This window comes from Salmo salar, chromosome ssa12, assembly GCF_905237065.1.
Source record: "Salmo salar chromosome ssa12, Ssal_v3.1, whole genome shotgun sequence".
Classification (NCBI taxonomy): Eukaryota; Metazoa; Chordata; class Actinopteri; order Salmoniformes; family Salmonidae; genus Salmo; species Salmo salar.
The window spans coordinates 33,706,103-33,715,733 of record NC_059453.1 but is presented as its reverse complement, the minus strand read 5'-3'; positions in this window follow the sequence as shown (position 1 = coordinate 33,715,733).

Here is a 9,631-nt window from a genome sequence, read left to right as displayed (position 1 = left end):
CCCTGCCGCTGTCTTACTGACAGTTGTGGCTGCTTTGCGTGATGTACTGTTGTCTCTACCTTCTTGCCCTTTGTGCTGTTGTCTGTGCCCAATCATGTTTGTAGGCTTGTTTTGTGCTGCTGCCATGTTGTGTTGCCATGTGTTGTTGCCTTGCTATGTTGTCGTCTTAGGTCTCTCTTTATGTAGTGTTGTCTCTTGTCGTGATGTGTGTTTTGTCATATTTAATTTTTTATATTTAATCCCAGGCCCCTGTCCCCGCAGGAGGCCTTTTACCTTTTGGTAGGCCGTCATTGTAAATAAGAATTTGTTCTTAACTGACTTGCCTAGTAAAAGGTTAAATAATACAAATAAAGGTTAAATAAAATAATAAAAAATACGTTTTAACAGCAACAGTTCAGATTTGTTTACGATGTTTCTGTGGCTGAAATAGACTAATCCACTAATTTGAAGGCATGTTCACATACTTTTGGCCATGTAGTCTATTTAAATTCACTGAATGCATTTATAGCACATTGTTTGTTGAAGACTTCATGTTAGTTATTTTTCCTAAAGCACAAAAAGCATTGTTATGATTGAAAACAATTGTTATATTCAACACACTGAAACCAGACACATACTACAGTATGAAGTATTGCCTCCAACAATATTTTTGGGGCTTGTTCTCCTAGTCTCTGAAACTGAGCCTTTTATTATACTACCTACAAATCTCCACTTTTAGTTGTTTTTCATTGTTCTTAAAATAAAAGTATAATACTTTTTGGAATTGAGGGAGAAGGAAAAGGAGAGATTTCATTTTAGCACAGCAAACTTCATTGTATGTTAATTTCTAAACCAAAACACAAAAGAGAGGGCAAGGAAGCGTTCAACCACACTTTCAGATCTGGTATCAATTACAGTAGAACAGTGTCTGATATTTCACTTTCTGAAACAATACAGTCCTCAAACATAATCAGATGAATAAAAAAAAAATCTACCCTCACACATGGATGTATTCTACAGTGATTAGGAACAGAACGCTAGGGGATTGAACTCCCACCATGAGAAATGTGGCCATTTTGAAAATGAGGATTCAAGCTTTTAATTAAGAAGGAAAAATGTAGTGGGATGGCAGTGTTTGATCTGTTTGAGTATTCAGACAATATTTTGGAACTATAAATGTGGATGAGCACAACTCTTTGGTGCTCTCAACTCAATAAAATCATGTTTCAGACAGAGAAAATGACTTTTTTGTTCAGACACTTGGAATCATATACAATACATATTTTAGAGGGATGGCTGACAGAGATTTCAGTGGATTGATGTTGTGTGTGCCTGCCCTAAGAATGAGCCTTAAATACAAAAAGCCTGGCAGATGATAGAGCTACTCTCATTCATTCTGTATCTCATTTACACGCATGTGCAAACACACACACACACACACACACACACACACACACACACACACACACACACACACACACACACACACACACACACACACACACACACACACACACACACACACACACACACACACACACACACACACTTGGTGTAAATGGTTTACCAAGGCAGCATCACCACATACACCGCTCCCGAGTGGCGCAACGGTCTAAGGCACTGCATCTCAGTGCAAGAGGTGTCACTATACACCCTGGTTCGAATCCAGGCTGTATCACATCCAGCCGGGAATGAGAGTCCCATAGGCTGGCGCACAATTGGCACCAGCGTCGTCCGGGGTAGGCCGTCATTGTAAATAAGAATTTGTTCTTAACTGACTTGCCTAGTTAAATAAAGGTTAAATGAAAAAAATTACTTTCATGTGCCCCAATAGAGTTTTCAGAGATTAGCCAAAATAAGGCCTGTAGACTAATATTATCTTCCCGGAATAACATTACATTAAAGTAGCACTGGCTGTTACCAAGACGATGGCAGACATCAATACCTACATTGAGAGAGGAAAAACATCAAGAGGATGGATACTCTTTTCTCCCTGTTCACCAACGACTACTGCCTGTTCACCCACGACTACTGCCTGTTCTCCCACGACTACTGCCTGTTCACCAACGACTACTGCCTGTTCACCCACGACTACTGCCTGTTCTCCCACGACTACTGCCTGTTCTCCCACGACTACTGCCTGTTCACCCACGACTACTGCCTGTTCTCCCACGACTACTGCCTGTTCTCCCACGACTACTGCCTGTTCACCCACGACTACTGCCTGTTCTCCCACGACTACTGCCTGTTCACCCACGACTACTGCCTGTTCTCCCACGACTACTGCCTGTTCTCCCACGACTACTGCCTGTTCACCCACGACTACTGCCTGTTCACCCACGACTACTGCCTGTTCACCCACGACTACTGCCTGTTCTCCCACGACTACTGCCTGTTCTCCCACGACTACTGCCTGTTCACCCACGACTACTGCCTGTTCACCCACGACTACTGCCTGTTCTCCCACGACTACTGCCTGTTCTCCCACGACTACTGCCTGTTCACCCACGACTACTGCCTGTTCTCCCACGACTACTGCCTGTTCTCCCACGACTACTGCCTGTTCACCCACGACTACTGCCTGTTCTCCCACGACTGCTGCCTGTTCTCCCACGACTACTGCCTGTTCACCCACGACTACTGCCTGTTCTCCCACGACTACTGCCTGTTCACCCACGACTACTGCCTGTTCACCCACGACTACTGCCTGTTCACCCACGACTACTGCCTGTTCACCCACGACTACTGCCTGTTCTCCCACGACTACTGCCTGTTCACCCACGACTACTGCCTGTTCACCCACGACTACTGCCTGTTCTCCCACGACTACTGCCTGTTCTCCCACGACTACTGCCTGTTCACCCACGACTACTGCCTGTTCTCCCACGACTACTGCCTGTTCACCCACGACTACTGCCTGTTCACCCACGACTACTGCCTGTTCACCCACGACTACTGCCTGTTCTCCCACGACTACTGCCTGTTCTCCCACGACTACTGCCTGTTCACCCACGACTACTGCCTGTTCACCCACGACTACTGCCTGTTCACCCACGACTACTGCCTGTTCTCCCACGACTACTGCCTGTTCACCCACGACTACTGCCTGTTCACCCACGACTACTGCCTGTTCTCCCACGACTACTGCCTGTTCACCCACGACTACTGCCTGTTCTCCCACGACTGCGCGGCCAAATATGACTCCCAACACCATCAAGTTTGCTGATGGCACAACGGTGGTAGGCCTAATCACCAACGGCGATAAGAGTCTTGGCACCGCCCTTGACCGCAAAAGCGCTAAAGAAGGTGGTATGGACGGCCCAGTACATCACTGGGGCCGAACTCCCTGCCATCCAGGACCTCTATATCAGGCTGTCGGAGGAAGGTCTGAAAGATTGCCACTGACTTCAGCCACCCAAGCCATAGACTGCCGGATGGTAGCAGAGTGAACAAACGGTACCGGAGCATTGGTTCTCGGACCAACAAGCTCTGAGACAGCGCCTACTCCCAATCCAGAAGACTGCTAAATAGTTAATTAAAATGGTTACCCATTCTATCTGCACTGACGCTATGCACACTCACAAGACTACACAGTATATACACTATACTCACACACTACACTGACACAAAACCACTCACATACACTACATACGCACACATACTTTTGTCTATGGAGATTGCGTGGCTTTGTACTCGATTTTATACACCTGTCTGCAACGGGTGTGGCTGAAATAGTCGAATCCACAAATTTGAAGGGGTGTCCACATACTTTTGTGTGTATATACAGCGCATTCAGACTCCTTGACTTTTTCCACATTTTGTTACGTTACAGCCTTATTCTAAAATTGATTAAATTGTTTTTTTCCTCATCAATCTACAAAAAATAAATATGACACAAATATTCAGACCTTTACTCAGTACTTTGTTGAAGCACCTTTGGCAGTGATTACAGCCGAGTCTTCTTGGGTATGACGCTACAAGCTTGGCACAGCTATTTTCAGGTCTCCCCAGAGACGTTAGATCGGGTTCAAGTCCGGGCTCTTGCTGGGCCACTCAAGGACATTGAGACTGCGTTGTCTTGGCTGTGTGCTTAGTCATTGTCAGGTTGGAAGATGAACCTCTGGAGCAGCTTTCATCAAGGATCTCTGTTCTTTGCTCCGTTCATCTTTCCCTCGATCCTGACTAGTCTCCCAGCCCCTGCCGCTAAAAAACATCCCCACAGCATTATGCTGGCACCACCATGCTTCCCCGTAGGGATGGTGCCAGGTTTCCTCCAGACGTGACGCTTGGCATTCAGGCCAAAGAGTTGAACCTTGGTTTCATCAGAGCAGAGAACTCCAAGCGAGCGGTCATGTGACTTTTACTGAGGAGGCGCTTCCGTCTGGCCACTCTACCATAAAGGCCTGATTTGGTGGAGGGCTGCAGAGATGGTTGTCCTTCTGGAAGGTTCTTCCATCTCCACAGAGGAACTCTGGAGCTCTGTCAGAGTGACCATTGGGTTCTTGGTCACCTCCCTGACCAAGGCCCTTCTCCCCCAATTGCTCAGTTTGGCTGAGCGGCCAGCTCTAGGAAGAGTCTTGGTGGTCACAAAGTTCTTCCATTTAAGAATGGGGGCCGCTGTGTTCTTGGGGACCTTCAATGCTGCATACGTTTTTTTGGTACCCTTCCACCGATCTGTGCCTCGACACAATCCTGTCTCGGAGCTCCACGGACAAATCCTTTGACCTCATGGCTTGGGTTTTGCTCTAACATGCACTGTCAACTGTGGGACCTTATATAGAAAGGTGTGTGCCTTTCCAATCATGTCCAATCAATTGAATTTACCACAGGTGAATTCCAATCAAGTTGTAGAAACATCAAGGATAATCAATGAAAACATGCACCTGAGCTCAATTTCGAGTCTTATACTATAGCAAAAGGGTCTGAGTATGTATGTAAATAAGGTATTTGTTTTCGATTTTTCATAAATTTGCAAATATATCTAAAAACCTGTTTTCGCTTTGTCCATATTGGGTATTGTGTGTAGATTGGTGAGAAAATAAATATTTAAATAATTTTAGAATAAGGCTGTAACGTAACAAAATGTGTAAAAAGTCAATGTGTCTGATTACTTTCCGAATGCACTGTATAGTGTATCTACCTCAAATACCTCGTACCCCTGCACAGTGATATGATACTGGTACTCCCTGTATATAGCTTAATTATTGTGTCTTATTCCTTTTGTGTTACTATTTTTATTTGTATTATTTTATATATTTATTATTTGTTCTTATATATTTTTTTTACTCTACATCGTTGGGAAGGGCTCTCTTCTTGAAGCATACCAAAATCATTAGCGGGAAGCTGTTAAGAAATAAAATAAAAATATACAGTGCAAAGCATGTTATGGTGATAGCCATGGACCAAGGTTAAAGTAAAGAAGTTAAAGTAAATAATGATTGAAAGTTCATGATAAAAAAATCTAATGAAGCTGTCTATCAATGTGACGTTCAAATGAAAAACTTACATGGGAAAGGTTAATTAAATGTGTTCCAAAGAGGACTGCCATTCACTGTTTTGTCGGTCATCTTATCCTCAATTGCTATGAGACAGACCCAGACCAATCGTTCAACATAGTGCAGAGGTACTGTCACACAGTAGCTAGCTAACTAACAGCCAAGTCATTGGCCAAGTGGAACACAAAATCCTGTCATTTCTGTCTCTAGTAGAGGGGGAAGAAAATCAATGGTGCACACTGGAGAACAAGCTTAGTTTTTATCATGGATGAAACTATCGGTGGTGAGGGGAGAGAATTGTTCAAATTCATGGCTGATGAACAGAACAGGATGTATGTTCAGTGGATCATTATTGCATAACAAAGGCATCATAATCTGTCTCCACAAGTCATGAGTGACAACTAGCAAAGGAAGCAGCAGAACCATGCAACCAACCCTGATGATTTAAACACGCATAGTCACCTGAAACGACGGAGTCACAAATAATCACCTAATGAAATAAATCAAAATGGCCACTAAAAATAAACACCAGAAGAACAACCGTGACAACGACGAGACAGCCTATAGGGAGGAAGTCAGAGACCTGGCCGGGTGGTTCCAGAATAACAACCTATCCCTCAACGTAACCAAGACTAAGAGATTATTGTGGACTACAGGAAAAAGAGGACCGAGGACGCCCCCATTCTCATCGACGGGGCTGTAGTGGAGCAGGTTGAGAGCTTCAAGTTCTTTGGTGTCCACATCACCAACAAACTACCATGGTCCAAACACACCAAGACAGTCGTGAAGAGGGCACGACAAAGCCTATTCCCCCTCAGGAAATTAAAAAGATTTGGCATGGGTCCTGAGATCCTCAAAAGGTTCTACAGCTGCAACATCGAGAGCATCCTGACTGGTTGCATCACTTCCTGGTATGGCAACTGCTCGGCCTCTGACCGCAAGGCACTACAGAGGGTAGTGCTTACGGCCCAGTACAACACTGGGGCTAAACTGCCTGCCATCCAGGACCTCTACACCAGGTGGTGTCAGAGGAAGGCCCTAAAAATTGTCAAAGAGCCCAGCCACCCCAGTCATAGACTGTTCTCTCTACTACCGCATGGCAAGCGGTACCGGTGTGCCAAGTCTAGGACAAAAAGGCTTCAACAGTTTTTACCCCCAAACCATAAGACTCCTGAACAGGTGGTACCCAATGGTTACCCGGACTATTTGCATTGTGTGCCCCCCCCCAACCCCTCTTTTTACGATGCTGCTACTCTCTGTTTATCATATATGCATAGTCACTTTAACTATACATTCATGTACATACTACCTCAAATTGGGCCGACCAACCAGTGCTCCCGCACATTGGCTAACCGGGCTATCTGCATTGTGTCCCACCCACCACCCGCCAACCCCTCTTTTACGCTACTGCTACTCTCTGTTCATCATATATGCATAGTCACTTTAACCATATCTACATGTACATACTACCTCAATCAGCCTGACTAACTGGTGTCTGTATGTAGCCTTGCTACTTTTATAGCCTCGCTACTGTATATAGCCTGTCTTTTTACTGTTGTTTTATTTCTTTACCTACCTATTGTTCACCTAATACCTTTTTTGCACTATTGGTTAGAGCCTGTAAGTAAGCATTTCACTGTAAGGTCTACACCTGTTGTATTCAGCGCACGTGGCAAATAAACTTTGATTTGAATCTAACACAAGAATCCAATGAAGGCTGAACTCTAAATGAACTCCGGTGATGTAATAGGCGTATTACCCAACTCCCTTCTTAAGTCTCCAGTTGGGGAAGAGAGGAGAGATATTGGAGTCTGTTATTAGACTCATGCTTGAAGTGACTTGATGTTGATTCCCTTCATTCGCACCCTGTGGATGCTCGTAACGTCTTAATGCCTTTCGTGCTGCCACAGAATGGAGCATTACAGGGCTATCAAGCCTGCCTCATTAGCTCAATGTGAGGGGGAACTGAACACCATGAACAATGGGGCGTAAAGGAAGTTGACTCTGAATAGGGGCCTTTTTAAGCCTTGTTCACACTGCAAGCCTTAATGATCAAATCTATTTTGTTTTCAAATCCATTTTGGAATATTGACTGTCCAAACAGCAAGTTACCAAATCAGATGTGTGTGTTCAGACAGAAGTAATTTGCTTACATGGCTATGCTAGTTGTCATGGTAACAATGGGTGTGTGCGCAGTAGTGTAGGCTGATTGGCGGTGGTGCTCCTACTTCCAATCACTCAGAAGTTGTGTAGCAAGTTAAAGTGACAACAATGCCAGCCGTGGATGTTTCCCAGTTGCTTTGAATGTTCAAAATCATAGTGTAAGAATATGATCCAACTTTCAAAACGAGTCCTTTTTAGCTAGCCACAGCAGTCAACTAGCTAGCTAGCGGTTTAGCTCTCTAGCACATTCACTCATTTGTTTGTAAACAATTAACTAGCTAGTTGGCTACCACATGTTCTTGTCAAACTGTCAACAGAGTAGCTAGCAAGAAGCAAGATATTCCAAATAACAGTCTAAAACCCACTTGAGGGCAAATAAATCAGATTTGACCGTTCAGACAAGTCGCATGGCCAGGAATCAGATTTCTATCTGACTTCCAACCCCCTACAGAGGTGGTTAGAAATGTGGCTTGAACTATCCAATTCCATGTGCTTTTGGGCTGTTCAGAAAATAACATATTCAAGTAGGGTATGCAAGTTTGGGGGGGATTTGAGTCACTTCAAACTGCCAATGTGAACAAGGCTTTAGTTTCCCAACACATAAGGGAATTACATTTTCTCAAGATGCTGACCCAAGGTAAGTTTAGCATTTTATCCCCTCATGTTTAAGGTTACGATTTTGGTAAGCTGATGCTAGATCTGTGCCTATGGGCAACTTCTACATGGAACTTGCCATACACACAGTCCTCCACAGAAGTACATGATTAAAAGGTAGATTCAGAAACAACAAGACATAGCCTACAGTGTGCTCTCACCTCTATTTGTGGACACTGATGACAGTCTTTATGGCATTAGATAAGATATAACAATAAATGCTTTTATGTAATATACCTAATACTTCATAAGGGTGTAAATGAGTTAATACCAACACAGCTTCCCTGAGCAAAAATCTAAAATAAACTAAACACTCAATAAAGACAATGTACATTTGATTGAAATAAATCTACTATTTATATTGATTGGAATGTTATTCATGAAAAGGAGTTCAGTATTTCCATACATCCCCTTACTTATTTTCAATCTACTAAAGGGTTAGTATTTGGATATTTACTAATAGTAAGAGTATGGCAGTGGGTCAGATAATAGTACAAACATACGTAGCATACAGGTACACCAGTTCCCTCCAATACAAAAGACCACAGAGGATAGATAGATGAGTATCACATGACAGTTGGAGAGAAGGATTAGAGTTACAAAATTCCAGTAAGTTTACCAAAATTCCCAGGTTTTAGAAGAACATTTGCTATCTAGAACCGAAAAGGGTTCTTCAGCTGTCCCCATATAGGAATCCTTTGAATAACCCTTTTTAGTTCCAGGTAGAACCTTTTTGGGTTTAATGTATACTGAACAAAAATATACACGCAACAATTTACAATTTTACTGAGTTACAGTTCATATAAGGAAATCAGCTAATTGAAATAAATTCATTAGACCCTAATCTATGGATTTTACATCACTGGGGCACAGGCATGGGTTGGCCTGGGAGGGAATAGGCCCAACCACTGGGGAGCCAGGCCCAGCCAATTAGAATTAGTTTTACCCCACAAAAAGGCTTTATTACAGACAGAAATACTCCTCAATTTCATCAGCTGTCCAGATGGCTGGTCTCAGATGATCCCACAGGTGAAGAAGCCGGATGTGGAGGTCCTGGGCTGACATGGTTAGACGTGGTCTGCAGTTATGAGGCTAGTTGGACGTACTGCCAAATTCTCTAAAACGTTGGTAGAGAAATTAACATTACATTCTCTGGCAACAGCTCTGGGGGACATTCCTGCAGTCCGCATGCCAATTGCACACTTCTTCAAAACTTGAGACATCTGTGGCATTGTGTTGTTTGACAAAACTGCACATTTTAGGAGTGGCCTTTTATTGTGTCCAGCACAAGGTGCACCTGTGTAATGATCATGCTGTTTAATCAGGTTCTTGATATGCCA